This window comes from Lissotriton vulgaris, chromosome 1_1 (assembly GCF_964263255.1).
Source record: "Lissotriton vulgaris chromosome 1_1, aLisVul1.2, whole genome shotgun sequence".
Lineage (NCBI taxonomy): Eukaryota > Metazoa > Chordata > Amphibia > Caudata > Salamandridae > Lissotriton > Lissotriton vulgaris.
The window spans coordinates 970,602,939-970,618,413 of record NC_141685.1 but is presented as its reverse complement, the minus strand read 5'-3'; the positions used below and the strand labels follow the sequence as shown (position 1 = coordinate 970,618,413).

Sequence of the window (15,475 nt, the reverse complement as noted above, 5' to 3'; positions counted from 1 at the left end):
TGTGAAGTGCTTTGTGTGCGTGGGTGAGGAGCTTGAAGGTGATTCTCTTGTTGACGGGGAGCCAGTGCAGGTCTCTTAGGTGGGAGGTGATGTGGCTGTGTCGAGGGATATTGAGGATCAGGCGAGCGGAGGCGTTCTGGATGCGTTGCAGCCGTTGTAGGTTTTTGGTCGGGATCCCTTTGTAGAGTGTATTGCCATAGTCCAGCCAGCTGCTGACGAGGGCTTGGGTCACCGTTCTTCTGGTTTCGGTCGGGATCCACTTGTAGATCCTGCGGAGCATACAGAGGGTGTTGTAGCAGGAGGAGGAGACGGCGTTGACCTGCTTCGACATGGAGAGGGAAGACTCGAGGATGAATCCTAGGTTGCGTGTGTGGTCCGTGGGTGTCGGTGCTGTTCACAGTGAGGTTGGCCACCATGAGCCATCCCAGGGAGAGGGGGTGGGGCCGAGGATGAGGACTTCCGTCTTGTCTGAGTTCAGTTTCAGGCGGCTGCTCCTCATCCACTCGGCAACGGCCTTCATTCCCTCGTGGAGGTTGGTTTTGGCAGTGTGCGGGTCCTTGGTGACGGAGAGGATGAGTTGAGTGTCGTCGGCGTAGCAGATGATGTTCAGGTCGTGCTTTCTTGATAACGCTTCATAGAAAAGAACACTCATCCCCAACTATCCAATTATGGAAATATTGAATCAGTCACAACTTATGTCATGAAGCAATGTGACTTGTTGACAGACCGTATTTAAAAAAAACACACAGCCACGGGGGTAGACAATGGCGAAAACAGCTGCCAAGCTTTGAGTCAGCTCTCTTTTGTGTGTTTGCGGTGCAAGCAACTATAATGGGTGACCTCTGGGTCCTTGTTTGACTTTCCAGTGAGAATGAGTTGAATACAATATTCTTAGAAGTGCAAAGATGTCATGCTGCAGAGAAGAGTATGATCCCATATCATGCATCCATTGAAAGTTTGTCTCCAGACATGATTGAAAAAAAGGATGGCTTTATACAAAACCAGGAGCGTATCGTGGTATGGGCGGCCCTTTCAAACAGAATATCACTATCTTTTACAATTCAAACAGCAATTGGGGGGGGGGGTCCATTCCTCGTTGTTTTTACTTAAGTGGTCTTTCCCCGCAGGAGTATGTGGCGTACGACACATGAGGAAGCTTGCAGCAGGCTTCCTCTTTCTCAGAAAACCTAATCTGCAAAACCATCAGATTACTGAAAAGCTCAAGATCACTCGGAGTTTCTGGACAAGTGGTGACCATAGACTAACTCAGTTTCTTGAATACATCAATGACCCTCCCCGTCCCGTTACCACGCGGAGTGCTGGCAGCATGAGGGGAGGCAGCTGGTGTCTGATGCGTTTCACATGACGGAGGCATCCAGCAGCTTCAAACTTCTCCCAGCCACAGTGGCTATTTAAACAAATGCACACTTCGAAGGGCAACAGTCTCCATTGCAATGTCTCAGGCACTAAGGATCTGATTAAAATGTTGGTCGGAGTTGCCTCCGACCGACACTGTCGCAGGAGCGACCGACTTCCGGTTGGCGGTTCTGACCGCCTGATTGCGATGCAACCCAACACTGTTCAGTCACATACTCCCATTTCGCAAAGGGAGCTTGTGCTACGGCCATAAAACTGGCCATAATACAGGCTCCTGCATCTAAACTCTAGCATAGCTTTCAACTGCTTCTGAAAAAGAAGAACATGCTATCAAAACCCTTAATTGTCTTGCTTCTTTTTGGCACCAGTATGTTAGCTATTTTAGATTCATCTTAATTTAACGTTGGGATATAACCATACTGACATAAATGTACTTTATTTGTATTGTCTAAGTGATGGTGCTGATAGGACTACAGACTACGTATCCCTAAACAACCCCTCCCTGGGAAGATGATGGCTAAATGAGACAGGCGGACACACTCTGCATCCTATCGCTGTTCTTCACAGATGGCTATGTTGTATTTGGAGCATTGCGCTTCACTCCTATGGAGAAGGTGAGTGATCTTGGTGCTGTCAGTGGTGAAAAGTCCTCAGTTAAAGGAATGTTTTCAAACTCATGCAGGCTCTTGCACTTTCCTGGATTCTCATGTGTGAGCAATGAGATCCAGAGGAGGGCAGTTGTGACCCAAGTGGATTGCCTTTTAAGTTTGCTTGGTCTCTGCTTTCAGTTATGTAGGATGGTAAGGGTTCTGAAAGCAATTAGGGCTTCGTCCATTGCATATTCACACACGAGTTTGCACAGTATTTTTGTACAAATGGTAGCTATTGTCGTTCATTTGGATGTCTGGATAGTGCACAACAATTGTTTTCAGACTTGGGGTGGCTGCTTGATTTTGCAATTGCAGATGAATACATATATTTAATGGACTGTATACTGGGGAACAAACATGAAAGAAAAGTGGTATGCAGTACTTTGTTTTAATGGAAAAGATGATTGAGAAACGTGCAAAAGGATATTTGAAAACCATGGAAACAATGTGAAAATCTGCAGACTTTTTTTACATTTCTGTAGTGAGGATTGTAGTGAGCCACCAAATTTACAGGGAGAGCCTCTTATGCGGATCTTAGAGCCCATGTACGAGCCGAGCCCTGAAAATGTCAGCAATGTAAATCATACACCAAACATCACATGAAATATGATAAACTCTCTAGAAAAATTCAAGAGTTTATTTCTTCAACATATAGAATTTTTGTAAATAATACATCAGCAATACACTGAGAAGTTATTTATTAAAAGTAATAGTTTTAAAACATGAACTGCCAGTAAACTAAGAGGGAAGACAATTGTCATGCAAACCCTGTACATGGGCAGATTGTTACAGAGAAACATTATAGTCTATTAACCCAAACACAATAGGTTTTTGTACAACTGGTATTCTGAACTCACATATTTGAAAGTGCTTTTATACGCAATAATGAAGAAAAAAGTCTTGCTACAATAAATTATTTGCCAAAGATCACACAATTTAAGCGAGGAAGCTGCAATTTATTCAGGGTTTCTGGTGTCACTTTGGACAAACCAGCAAGCAAATAGGTACCTATTTATCTTTCCTTATGTGAAGACTTTGTTTTTACCTTGTTGTGTACTTTTCTGCCATTTTTTTTAGAGCGCAAACTTGAAAAAATAAATTGGAAAACACTATGGGACAGATTTACAATAACTGGCGCATCCCCAGGGATGCACCAGTTATTGTGCACCGCAGCTCCGCCACCCATGGTGCTCTGCATTTACAATGCGGCGCACCATGGGGCAAAAACGGCACAGATGCGTGACACATCTGTGCCGTAAAGGTGGCGCATTGCTGTAGTTGCGTCGCAAGCGCGACGCAGCTCCAGCAAGGCTCGGGGGTGCCCTATCTGTCCAATGCTGCGTCAAGCCTTACGCCTGCTTCAAGCAGGCGCAGGATTTTGACGCAGCATTGGCCTAAAAGTGACCGAGTGAAATCTTGTAGATTTCACTCAGCCACTTTTGCGAGGCGCACCTGCCCCGGAACGCCCACCCTGCGCCGGAACGCCCATATGTGGCGCAGGGCTTTACAACGTGACGCATCTGCCTAGATGCGTCACTTTGTAAATGGGTCGCAGGGATGCGCCACATTTACGCCGCCGTTGCGTGACGCAACGGTGGCTTAAACGTGGCGCAAGTCCGACATAAATCTGCTCCTATATGAGCAACAGTTACATTACACAAGGTCACCATTCATTGGTTACAGAATTGGGAAGTTTAAGAGATTTGCCCGGACTCACATGATTTTGAGCTGACACAGAGACTCATATATGATTCCCCAGTTCCAAAGGTGACAGCTCTGGCTGAAATGCCACATCCAGGGTACGGGGAAAGGGTGCAGGGAAGGAGGCAGGGAGAAACCACATGAAAGTTTGGCTTGTTATGGACTCAAGCTTCCAACAGTACTTCGAGCTGAGCCAGAGCCAGGCTTCAGTCTTGTGCCTAACTCGAGCTTCCAGTAGTTCGCCCATCTCTAAGGATTAGTCCAGGGCAAGTAGTTTGAGGAAATGATTCTGAACTTAAGGCCAAACTCATAATATATCAATTATACTTGCTGTATTTAGTTTCAGCAGTACTAAAGTTACTAATTGAAGTGTGTAGTACCCCTGATTTACTTTGTCCACTAATCTTGATCTCCCCTCTACTCCTTATCTTTTCTCTAAGCCAAAAATTGTCTTGTGTCTCTCATTTGTGTCCTTCAGAACCCGGCATCTGCTTGACTCTTTGTCATGCTGTAGAGGCACTTTTTCTTATAAGCCAGTCCTATTTGCATCAACCAATGCTTGTATTTTATTTGAAAGTAGACATTTAACCGCATGCGATAAATACTTGCAGATTCATGAGGGCCTTCAAACTCAGACAGGGGCATTGCTACCATTGTGCAGCTGGTACAGTGCACCGGCGCCCATATTTCTGAGGGTCCCATTGAACCCTGATGATTGCTGTATTTTTGCTCCCTCAATAGCAGTCCAAGGGTGCATTTTCCTTTGCTTGCATGAGGGCCCATGACTTCCATGCTACGCTCCTGAACAAAGATGACTTTATTATATAAGGGCATGACGCCAAAGTATGCAATAGTGTTCCAAATCAGTCATGAGTATTAATCTCCGATGTATAGGAATCGTTTGACAAACTTATTAAAAGGTTGACTCAGTACAGGGTACACTTTGCCATAAATGGTTCTAGTATGCCAAGACTCCCAGGGACACCCAAAAAAAATCCAACCAGAAGAATGACTGTACATGGCCGCACCACAGTCTGTTCTTGTTGACTGTTCACTTAAAGCAGAGTTAAACACAAGTGCTAATCAACTCATAAGTTACTTGCCGCAGAGCTGAAGTGCCTGGATTTCAGGTGTATGGGTGGGAATGGACGTTCGCATATGCGAACACTATGGGCTTTACCAATGCTTTTTTTCACGTGTTTTTCCCTTCAAAACCAACTCGAGCCTTTATTTAACCTGCTCCTGTGACGTTCAACAACGGCATTACATGACTAAAACAATTTTGCAAAAATCGCAACAGTGAAGTAATTCACTTGTACACCCCTACCTTTTACTTCTAGAACACGAAGCATGGGCTGGAACAGGGCTTTAAGTGGGATGAAAAAACTGGAGGTTCTCCAAAAGGGGTGTGGTCACTGCAATTAATGGCGTGGCCTAAAACAGGAAAGCTAAACATCCGTGGTTAGCATAGTGTGCAGCACGTCTTGTATTTTGCTGTTTACGTCATTGCAACCAGATCAGGCAAGCAACACCCATTGGACTCAAAGGGCTTCAGCCCCCTCATCGTTTGTGGCAGCCATCTGTTCCCCAGCAGCTCTTCCCGCTCCGCCCCACAAGCTTCCCCCAGCGTGCGCTCTGCCTCACTTCAAAGGCCTGCTGCGGTCGTGTCGCATCTCTCCTCCCCCCTTCCCACAGCAATGCCCTCCGTCTTGTTTTCTCTCTCACCTAAATACCTATGCAGATATTTCAATACGACTCTTTCAAGTTCGACCTGTCCGTAGCAGACCGTATTCAAACGCTGTTGCGACGAGTCCTTTTATTGTTTGCCAGAGTGATTATTACCCAGGCAAAGCGCCCTCTCATAAAACTTGCCAATATCATAAGTCATGTTAAATCGCTATATTCCACTCGCAGTATGTGAAATAGACATGCCCCTCATCCTTTGAGCCCGCTAGACCTATAGTACATTGGTATCCAGACGGTATGTCTTTTCCGCCTTAAGTTACTGTTAGGGTTCTGAAGCTTGTCACAAAGTGACCACATGTCCTTCAAATAACCCTCGTGTGACGGTGCTGGGACCCCACTACACCTTTTAACAGTAGCTAAATGGTTATGATGTGCATGGTTGGTTGGTCTTTGCTAACAAGGCAACCCCCATACATATATTCACGACCCCCTCCCCTGTGCTCTTTTTTTTTTCTTACCCGTGCTATAAACCTTACCCAGAAAATTGCGTCCTGGGCTTCTGTCCTCAGGAAAGTACTGCCCCACCCTCCCCCGAGCAATTTACACCTCAGTGGCAGCCAGAAGCTTGATAAAACGACACTAGAAACCTAAATAGTGATTGTGGTACATTTACTACTCCTATAACACATACGATTACGGGGGACCCTAGGGCTAGTTTAATGACCGTGCTCTGGATACACGCCCTTCCGAACCTTCACAACAACAAGGGTACCAGAGGGTCAAAGTAATAACAAAGGATACTCGGATAATGGCTGAGAATTAGTACCACTAGCTATACCACAACTCTTCTTTATAGGATAAAAGTGAGCCAATCAAGTGTTGAGGTGGGCAAAAAAATGTGCCTGCCACAAAAATACTGCAGATTTGTGCTCTGTCACCCCCTTACCCTCACACCCCCTCACCCTCACACCCCCTCACCCTCACATAACATCACTCACCCTCACATACCAACACTCACCCTCACACCCCCTCACCCTCACAACCCTCACACCCCCTCACCCTCACACCCCCTCATCCTCACATAACACCACTCACCCTCACATACCATCACTCACCCTCACACCCCCTCACCCTCACAACCCTCACACCCCCTCACCCTCACAACCCTCACACCCTCTCACCCTCACACACCCCCACCCCCACCCTCTCACACCCCCTAACCCTCACCCACCTCACCCTCACACCCCCTCATACACTCACACCCTCTCACCCTCACACCCCCTCACCCTCATACACCATCACTCACCCTCACACCCTCACACCCCCTCACACACCCTCACCCACCCTAACACACCCTCACCAGCATAGCATAACAAAACATAGCATAGCATAACATAACAAAACATAGCATAGCATAACAAAACACCACATAGCATAACAAAAAAAAGCATAGGATAGCAAAACATAGCATAACAAAACAAAGCATAGGATAGCAAAACAAAACCTAGCATAACAAGACACAATAAAGCATAGCATAGCATAGCATAACAAAACAAAGCATAGCATAACATAAAGCATAGCAAAACAGCATAGTATAACAAAACATAGTATAGCATAACAAAACCAACAAAAGATAGCAGAACAAAACATAACATAACATAACATAACAAAACATAGCATAACAAAACAAAACAAAGCATAGCATAACAAAACAAAGCATAGCAAAACATAGCATAATAAAACACAATACAACATAGCTTAGCATAACACAACACAGCATAGCATAACAAAACAAAGCTTAGCATAGCAAAACAAAGCTTAGCATAGCATAACAAAACATAGCATAACAAAGCATAGCATAGCATAACAAAGCATAGCATAGCATAACAAAACATAGCATAGCAAAACAAAGCATAACATATTAAAACGCAACAAAGCATAGCATAACAAAACATAGCATAACATAGCATAGCATAACATAGCATAGCATAACAAAACATAGCATAGCAAAACATAGCATAGCATACCAAAACATAGCATAACAAAGCATAGGTAAGCATAACAAAGCGTAGGATAGCATAACAAAGCATAACAAAACATAGCATAGCATAGCAAAACAAAGCATAGGATGGCAAAACTAAACCTAGTATAGCAAAACAAACCATAACATAAGATAACAAAACATAGCAAATCACAACAAAACATAGCATAGCAAAACACAGCATAGCATAATAAAACACAACTAAATATAGCACAGCGTAACAAAACATAGTATCGCATAACAAACCATCGCATAGCAAAACATAGCATAGCCTAACAAAACACAGCATAGCATAACAAATCAAAGCATAGGTTAGCAAAACAAAGCATAGCATAAGAAATTAAAACATAGGATAGCAAAACAAAACATAGCATAGCATACAGCATCATTCAGCACCACCACAGCATCACTCATTCAAATATGTTCTCTCAATGTTTCAAGCTTTATTACAAATGTCATAAAAAAATGTTAATATTTCACTTCTGTTCTTGAATTTTCATCACAATAAAATACACAAGTTATTTTCAAAAGTTTAAGCTATTGCCATTTTTAAATTACAATCACTTTTATTTAAGTATTAATCATTTGAAAAAATTAAAAGCCATTGTTATTTGTAATATCAATACATCTAAGTCACGTAAATACAAAACATGTTGCATTACAAATGCTATAGGTGTCACATTCACGAAAGTTATAACTATTGGCATTGTAAATGACAAAGCTATCAATTTAGCTATTTTAAAAACCAACACATAAATAAAATAATTGTCATTTACAAGACCAATAGCTCCAACTTTTCAAATGCGAGACCTATTGCATTTCCAATGCTTGACTCACAGGTGGTGCCTTTGGTTCTAATTTTGCATCTGCTGCGGGTTGTTCTTTTGCTTCCCACTGTGGCTGCTCTGTGATGCCACATTCCAGTATTTCTGTTGCTTCTCTTATTTGTGTATTTTACAGGACCTGTTACATGTTTCCATTTGTGACAGTTATTGTTTCATCTGTGGTAGAAGCCGTTGTTATACCTCTGACTCTGGCTGATGTTTTTTTTATTTTTTTTTCCGTACCCTGGAGGCTGTTTTTCCTCTGGTATTTGCTTGGGTGGTGGTTGAAGAGTTGTGGAATCATTGCTTGTTTTTTCGTTTCTGGTATTAGCGGTTTTTTACCTCTGATTCTGGTGGGGTTTTATTCCCCACACCCAAGACTTTTTTGCTTCTGGTATTAGAGGTTATTTTACGTCTGATTCTGGCTGGTGTTTTTTTTTTATTCCTGCACTTGAAGCTGTTTCGCTTCTGTCATTTGCGGTTGTTTTACTTGTGATGCAGGTAGCTGTGTCACCTGCTGTGCACGCCGCGCCGCTCATCTACTTGCTCTGCTGGTGTTTTACTGCATTTTGTGATAGTTGTATTATCCCTGGCTGGTGAGATAATCTACCATCATTTTTGTTTTGGAGTTAAACCTCCTTTTCCATTTCCTGTGGTGTGGTGTGGCTCACTGGTTAGAGGCGACAGACCCGAGAGCAGAGGACAGCCCGGGACCAGGGTTCAATTCCCGATGCGGCAGGGTCGTGGACCAGGGTCAGCGGACTCGATAATTCTCATCTCGGTTCCTACTCTAACCAGGGATCACACTCTGCAACTCAGGGCATTAGCTTGCCTCATCTCCACAACGGCCCCCCACATACGCCGGGGATGCCTGGTTTCACCTTGGAGATACCCAGTAGGGACCATCTCACAGGGAAAGCCAGGACGGGTTCCCCAGCGGTCTACTGCACAGATACTCCTTTGGGAGTCGATTCTAGCGCATTACAAACCCACAATTAATTAATTAATTAATTACGGCTTTTCCTTCAGATGTATTCAATAGGTTGCACAGCGTGGAGTCATTATCACACCTCTGGGCGGCAGCGGGTCCCTCCTCCCCTGTCGGGTTCCAGCCCTCGCCTCCATGCATTCCCTCTCGGTGCTTTCACTGGATGTGCGCAAAGAGCCCTAATGAGGCGCAATAAGCGGCAGTTTGTACTTAAACACATCCCACGCCGCTCCCCATGGAGGACCGCAAAGCCAGACGGGACCGGGATCAGAGCCGTTAACGCCGAACAATGGCCGGCGAGTTTCCATCCAGAGTCCTGGTGGAGGGGTGGGGGCCCAGACTGTGAGAACTGGGGGGAGCGAAGGAGCTCAGAGGGTTCATAAATAATGCTACACCTATCCCCCATCACACATGACCGTGAGGTGAGCGCCGGGATCTGAGCAAAGGAGAACATGTCACCAGAGCCTGAGCATGAAGAAAGAAATTAGGTGTCCGTTTAGAAAAGCAGAGGAATGAATAGAGAAGGCAGACACTTGACCCCGGGTCTCAGAAACCCCCCACCCTGCCTCGAAGGTGGGCAGTGCCCCCCCTCACCCACCCTTTTGAGCCGCCGAAAGCAAACCGGTGTGTGCCCGATCGAAACAGAGCTCTGCAAAGCCGTTTTCCTCAAATTGCACGAAGACTGTGTTTTAAAAACTTCTCAAGTATTGCAAAAAAAATCACGTTTAAATGGGAAAAGGAAAAATTATATAGAACTATTTAACGTGAAAAACAATCTGCCAAGTCGTCTTTGTGTGCGAGTATTCTTCTAGAAAACATTTTTTGCAACACTTTTTACTGTCAGAATTTTGCGAAATGTATAATACATTGCAAGCTTAGTGCAAAGTCGGCTCTCGAGGCTTGGCATACATTTTAAATTTCACCTCCCCGTGCTATATACATTAACAAGCGGTGTGGCGGCACATTTCTCTTTTAGCCCCGTCCTTTTCAGACTGGGTGCCCCGACTTCATGCTGGGGGTAAAAGGTTCCTTATCTTCTTTATGGGGTCATCTGGACCCATAAAGAAGATAAGAAACCTTTTACTTCAGCAGTAAGTTGAGGAACCCAATCTAAAAAGGACGGGGCTTAAAGAGAAAGAAGAACGCCACTAGGACCTCTTATCCAATAGCTGGCCACCGTTTAGGATGCCAGCCAATGGAGAAGAGGGGCGGGGCTTAAACCTCACTAGTGAAGTTCACCCTGAGACATAAAATCTTGCGAGCTCGACTGCGCATGTGCGCAGTACGCCACGTGAGACCTAAAAAGCTTCCACTTAAAGCCCTGGTGACACCACAACAATGTTGCTGCTCCTGAGTTTCAAAAAGAGAAGGGAATCCAGAGAGAAAATGACTCTTAAAGGATTTCCCTTCCCCTGCAACTTCACCTGCCATGACGTCATGCCATAACTTCTCCATTAGTGAGAAGTGAGCATTCTTAAGGGACAGGGACTCTTTTTAAGGATGCCCACGAAATGTTTGACATATCTGCCTCTCCTATAATATTTCCGATGTAAATTCACACAAAGGTAAAGTTTGAGAGACAATATGCGTATGTGACGCTATAACCGATTCATTAATTACCACAAGTTACAATTAAAAGTCCAATTAGATCTCACGTTACGTTACCCTGAAACTCTCCTCTGAACCAGCCATTCGTATTGGAGATGCTGCTCTTAGTTGATATTGTTTTTTCGTCTCACCTTGTGCAGCCTCTGCCGGGAGCTGCTGTCTCTGTCCGGGTGGATGCAAGAGTCCCTCTCGTGCACCAAGAGCGCGTTATTTAAGGTGCTGGAGAGGGGCGGGGCCAGCAAACGCGGAGGGGCGACAGGCAGGAGGTAAACGAAATCAGAGGCAGGGGGAGTAGTGAAGGGAGCAGGTGATAGCTTACATCAGGGAATAAGAAGACCAATAAAGGGTCGGGGCGTTCATAGAGATAAATTAGAGAGCGAGGGAGGAGTAAAGGACGCACCCGAGAGCATGAAATCAAAGAGGAGGGCGAGGTGTAAAGTGGGAGGTAAGTGAGCTGGGACACAGGCCCCAACTGAGCCTCTCTTCTACAGCCTCCAGTGATGGCAGAGACGGAGGAGTGAAGTGAGCAAGAGGAGTGAAGTGTCAACCATTCCCTGGTTCCTTGGGCGCAATGAGTGAGAAAAGGAGAAGCTAACAACTTGAGACAAGGAGAGAGAGGCCCATGGGCAAGGAATGGCAGAGCAGCAGGGGAGGAAAGACCACGCGCAGCCTGATTGGACGAAGCGAGTCCTGGGAGCCAATCAGCACTGCACATGTCCCTGAACAGGCAGAGCCCAGATCTGGCCAAAATACACACTTCGTTGCATTGCAAACAGTCTGAGTGGATAATAAACAGCAACAAGGGCAGCCAACACTCACTCCTCCACCGAGCAGGGGGTCTACTCTGGACTGTGGGGAAGGCAGGAGCACATAGGAGCCCAGGGCTCTCTCTGCCAGCAGAGACTTCTTGGATAGTAAGGACGTGACTCCTGGGCCTGTCTTAAATTCCCATGACCCCCAAAGCATCGCAATGGCTGCTAACGGCAGACATTTATTGCAGAAGAAGTGTGGTCACACACATGCACACCCTGTGTATGGTCCGTCTTCCTTGGGAGGTGGATGTTGGTCACCCTCTCCGCCAAGCAGAGTCTCAGCTCAGCCTTCAAGAGTTAGACAACTGGTGTTTTTACCAGGTGTGCAAAATTACACCAGTACAGTTGTGCGAAGATGACTACTTTTGTATTCTGTTAATTACTCCTCAGGGCAACCTTGAGATAAATGAAAATCTGTTAGGGAACCCTGTCAATAAAAGTAGTGTTATATAGTGATTTTTTTCTCCACAAAACCAATTAGAGCAGCGATTCTTAACCTGGGGTCCACACTCCATAATGCTCCGCAACACCTATTCATGGGGTGTCTGAGTGTTTAGAAAATGTAATATTCTTAGCTTGACTCGTGGGCAGGGTTAACCTCAATGCTGATAGCCCCCATGCGAGAATCTTGTTTGGAGACACCCAATGACCTTCTCCACAGATTCCCTCACTACCACCCTCCAACATTGCCCCTTATCTCCCCATAGTGCATCTTTCAAATGCATATCATTTGCTTTATAGCGCTACTCATACCAGAGTAGAGTGTTGGAGCACTTTACATCACACATACATTATACAGAGACAAAGAATTCTACATGTGAAAATCAGATATAGTACATGTTACATAAGACAAAGAGCCCTGCAAGGAGTAGGAATCACGTCATCCGTACTTGTAGGCAATATATTTAAGAGTGTTTTTTTCTGGAGAAGCCCAAAATCAGGATTTAAAATATACCACAGTGGTTGAGGTTGACTTTACTAATAACAATGTATTACTACCCAAACAAACTCTTTCTAGTCACCTTAGGATAACAAATGACTGCGGAAAAGAATCATAATGTTCTAACCTATACCATGCAGTTTGCATGCAGCTCTTTGATGGCAATTCATAGGGCACTGTGCTATATTAAGATTATAATTTATGAACTGCACGTAACAAAAGGATGTCTGTGACAAAACCGTCTGCGCTACGTTATTATGAGCCAAAATTGGTGCTAGACAAAACTCTGATCGCTCTCAAGAAGGAACATTTATCATCAATCAATCAATCAATCAATCAATCAATCAATCAATCAGTAGATTTGTAGAGCACTTCTTGTCACCTGTATGGCTATCCAGGCGCTGGCAGGGTCCAGTTGATTAGCTGAGTAGCCAGGTCTTGCATGACTTTCGGAACTCTGAGAGAGACGTGGGGGGTGGGGTAGCTAGTTTCATGACTTTGCTGCTAGGTAGAAGGAGCTACCTCAGCATCTACTACTTCAGATGCGTGGGAAGTCTTAGAGAAAGGAACACAGAGTGGAGGTGTCTGGTGGGGCTGATGGAAGTTCTGGTGGTGGTTCAAGTAGACGGGTCTGCTTTTGTGTAGGGCCTTTTATGCATGGGTCGGGAGCTTGAACATACATCTTTTCTACCCAGGGAGCCAGTTGAGTTTCCTGAGGTAGGGGGTGATGTGGTTTCATCTAGGGAGATCCAGGACGAATCTGGGTGCAGTGTTCTGTATGGTCTGTAGTTGTCAGAGGAGGCGAGTTGCGGGTGTGCGTAGAGAGTGTTACCATAGTCCAGTCGGCTGGAGATGAGGCACTGGGTGATGGTGCATATTGAGCTTTAAAGTAGCAATTTCAAGACCTTGCGAAACATGCAGACAATAAAAAAGCAGTAGGAGGAAAGATGAAGTTGACCGTAGTCATCGTGGATAGGTTGTTGTCCAGAATGATACCTAGGTTCCTAGCGTGGTCAGTGAGTGTAAGATCTGAGGGCCACCAGGATGCATCCCACAGGGAGCTTTTGTTTCTGAAAATCAGCACCTCTGTATTGTCTGAGTTGAGCTTCAGGCAGTTGACCTTAATCCAGTTGGCAACATCTGGCATGCAGTTGTGGAAGTTGGTCTTGGTCTTTGTGGTGTCTTCAGAGAGGATGAGTTTAAGAAAGTGCCTTCTTTTTGCATGGTTATGGTATGTTAATTGTTTTTTTTTATAAAGCGTACATACACCAGATTGGTTTCATGATGCTACATAGAGAGGGGCCCGAACCTAGGGGAATTAATCGTAGGCTTGTCTGAACAACCACGTTTTGAGGAGCTTCCTAAAGCTCAGGAGGTCAGTGCAAGAGCGGATGTCGAGGGAGAGAATTCCAGTATCTAGGAGATATAACAGCAAACCTGGCGCCACCCAGTCGCTTCAATTTAAAAGAGGGAGTAGACAGAAGGTACTTATGCGCCAAGCGCAGGTTGCGCAGAGGTGTGTACTTTTGGATGAGGCTATCCATGAATTTGGGGCTACTTCCGTTGAGGGACTAGAAGATAAGGCAGCATACCTTAAAGGCACAGCACTGTGAAATGGGGAGTCAATGCAGCTTCCTCATGATGGGGGTAACATGTTGGTGCCTAGGTTGCTGAGAAGTCAGTCTTACTGCCTGATTATGTACAAGTTGTAGTCGTTTACCTAGGTACAGAGGGATGCCAAAATAGAGGGAGCTGGCATAATCAATATGGGACATCACCGTGGCAAAGACCACCTGGATCAGAGCTTCCTACGTGAGAAATCTTCTGATCTTTTTTATTTTCCTCAGTTGGAAAAAGCAGGTTGAAATTACTGACCCTATTTGGGATTTTATGGTGAGGTCACTGTTAATTGTTACTCCAAGACTTTTGGCTGAGGTAGAAAGAGAAGGGGGTAGGCCCCATTCTGTTGGCCAGAAGTGAGGGCTCCAAGGATTCTGGGTGACACCAGTTAGGATTAGTTCAGTTTTATCTGGATTGAGTTTTAAATGATTGCTGCTCATCCACTTGCCGATAAACAGCATGGTGGTCTGAAAATGATGTACCGAGTCAAGAGTGTTGCTGATGGGCAAAATTAGCTGGAAAATATCATCACAGTTAAAAGTGCAAACTTTCCTTTCTTTCAAAGCTCAGATCAGAGGGAGAAGATAGAGGTTGGACAAGGGAGGGGAAAGTGATGAGCCCTGCGGAACTCTGTAGGAAGTTCTCATCTTAGGGGCAGTGAACTGAGCAGTACGAATCGCCTAAGAGCTGTTTTCCAAAAAAGAGCCAATCCAGCCAAGGGCTGACCCCTGAATCCCGGTGTCTCTGACACAGTCGACCAGTATATCCTGGTGGACCGTGTCGAAAGCTGCAGAGAGATCAAGCAGCACCAAACCCAGACTCTTCCCAAAAAATGGCCAGATATCTAGTCTTAAAGCCTTCCAAGATCTTAGCCAGATATTGGAGTAGGGATATAGGACGATAGTTTGTCGGGGTTAGGGGTCAGCTCCTACTTTTTTCAGGAGGGGTATGACGATTGCCTCCTTGAAAGTAATGCTGGGCCTAGTGGGTTTAGTGGGGCTACGCGGAGTGCCACAGAGTTGAAAACAAACTCCGCACACTCCATGTAGCTCCACGTAGCTCCACTACGCGCCACCTGCCTCACACCCACACTACTAACAATTTTGTGTACGTTTAAAAAAATTATTTACAGACTAAGAAAACTCTTACCTTATCTGCGGCGTCCCCGGTCTGCCCTCTTCCTCCGTCGCGACTTCTTCGTGAAAACTGCGCATGCACGGGCGCTTGG

The 15,475-nt window shown here is 45.2% G+C and overlaps 1 protein-coding gene across 2 annotated transcripts in view; it reads right to left on the bottom strand.

Annotated features, from left to right (window-relative positions):
• Nucleotides 1-11,448, bottom strand: part of LOC147748313 (coagulation factor XI-like) — a 372,640-nt gene extending 361,192 nt beyond the window's left edge. Inside the window, exon 1 of one of the 2 annotated variants that reach the window (XM_086936406.1) lies at nucleotides 11,007-11,448. The gene's annotated coding sequence lies outside the window, so the exon portion shown is untranslated. Of the gene's footprint in view, nucleotides 1-10,932; nucleotides 10,953-11,006 lie in introns of those variants that run through there. The other variant, XM_086936407.1, reaches the window with a different exon arrangement.
• Nucleotides 11,449-15,475: the final 4,027 nt, after the last annotated feature.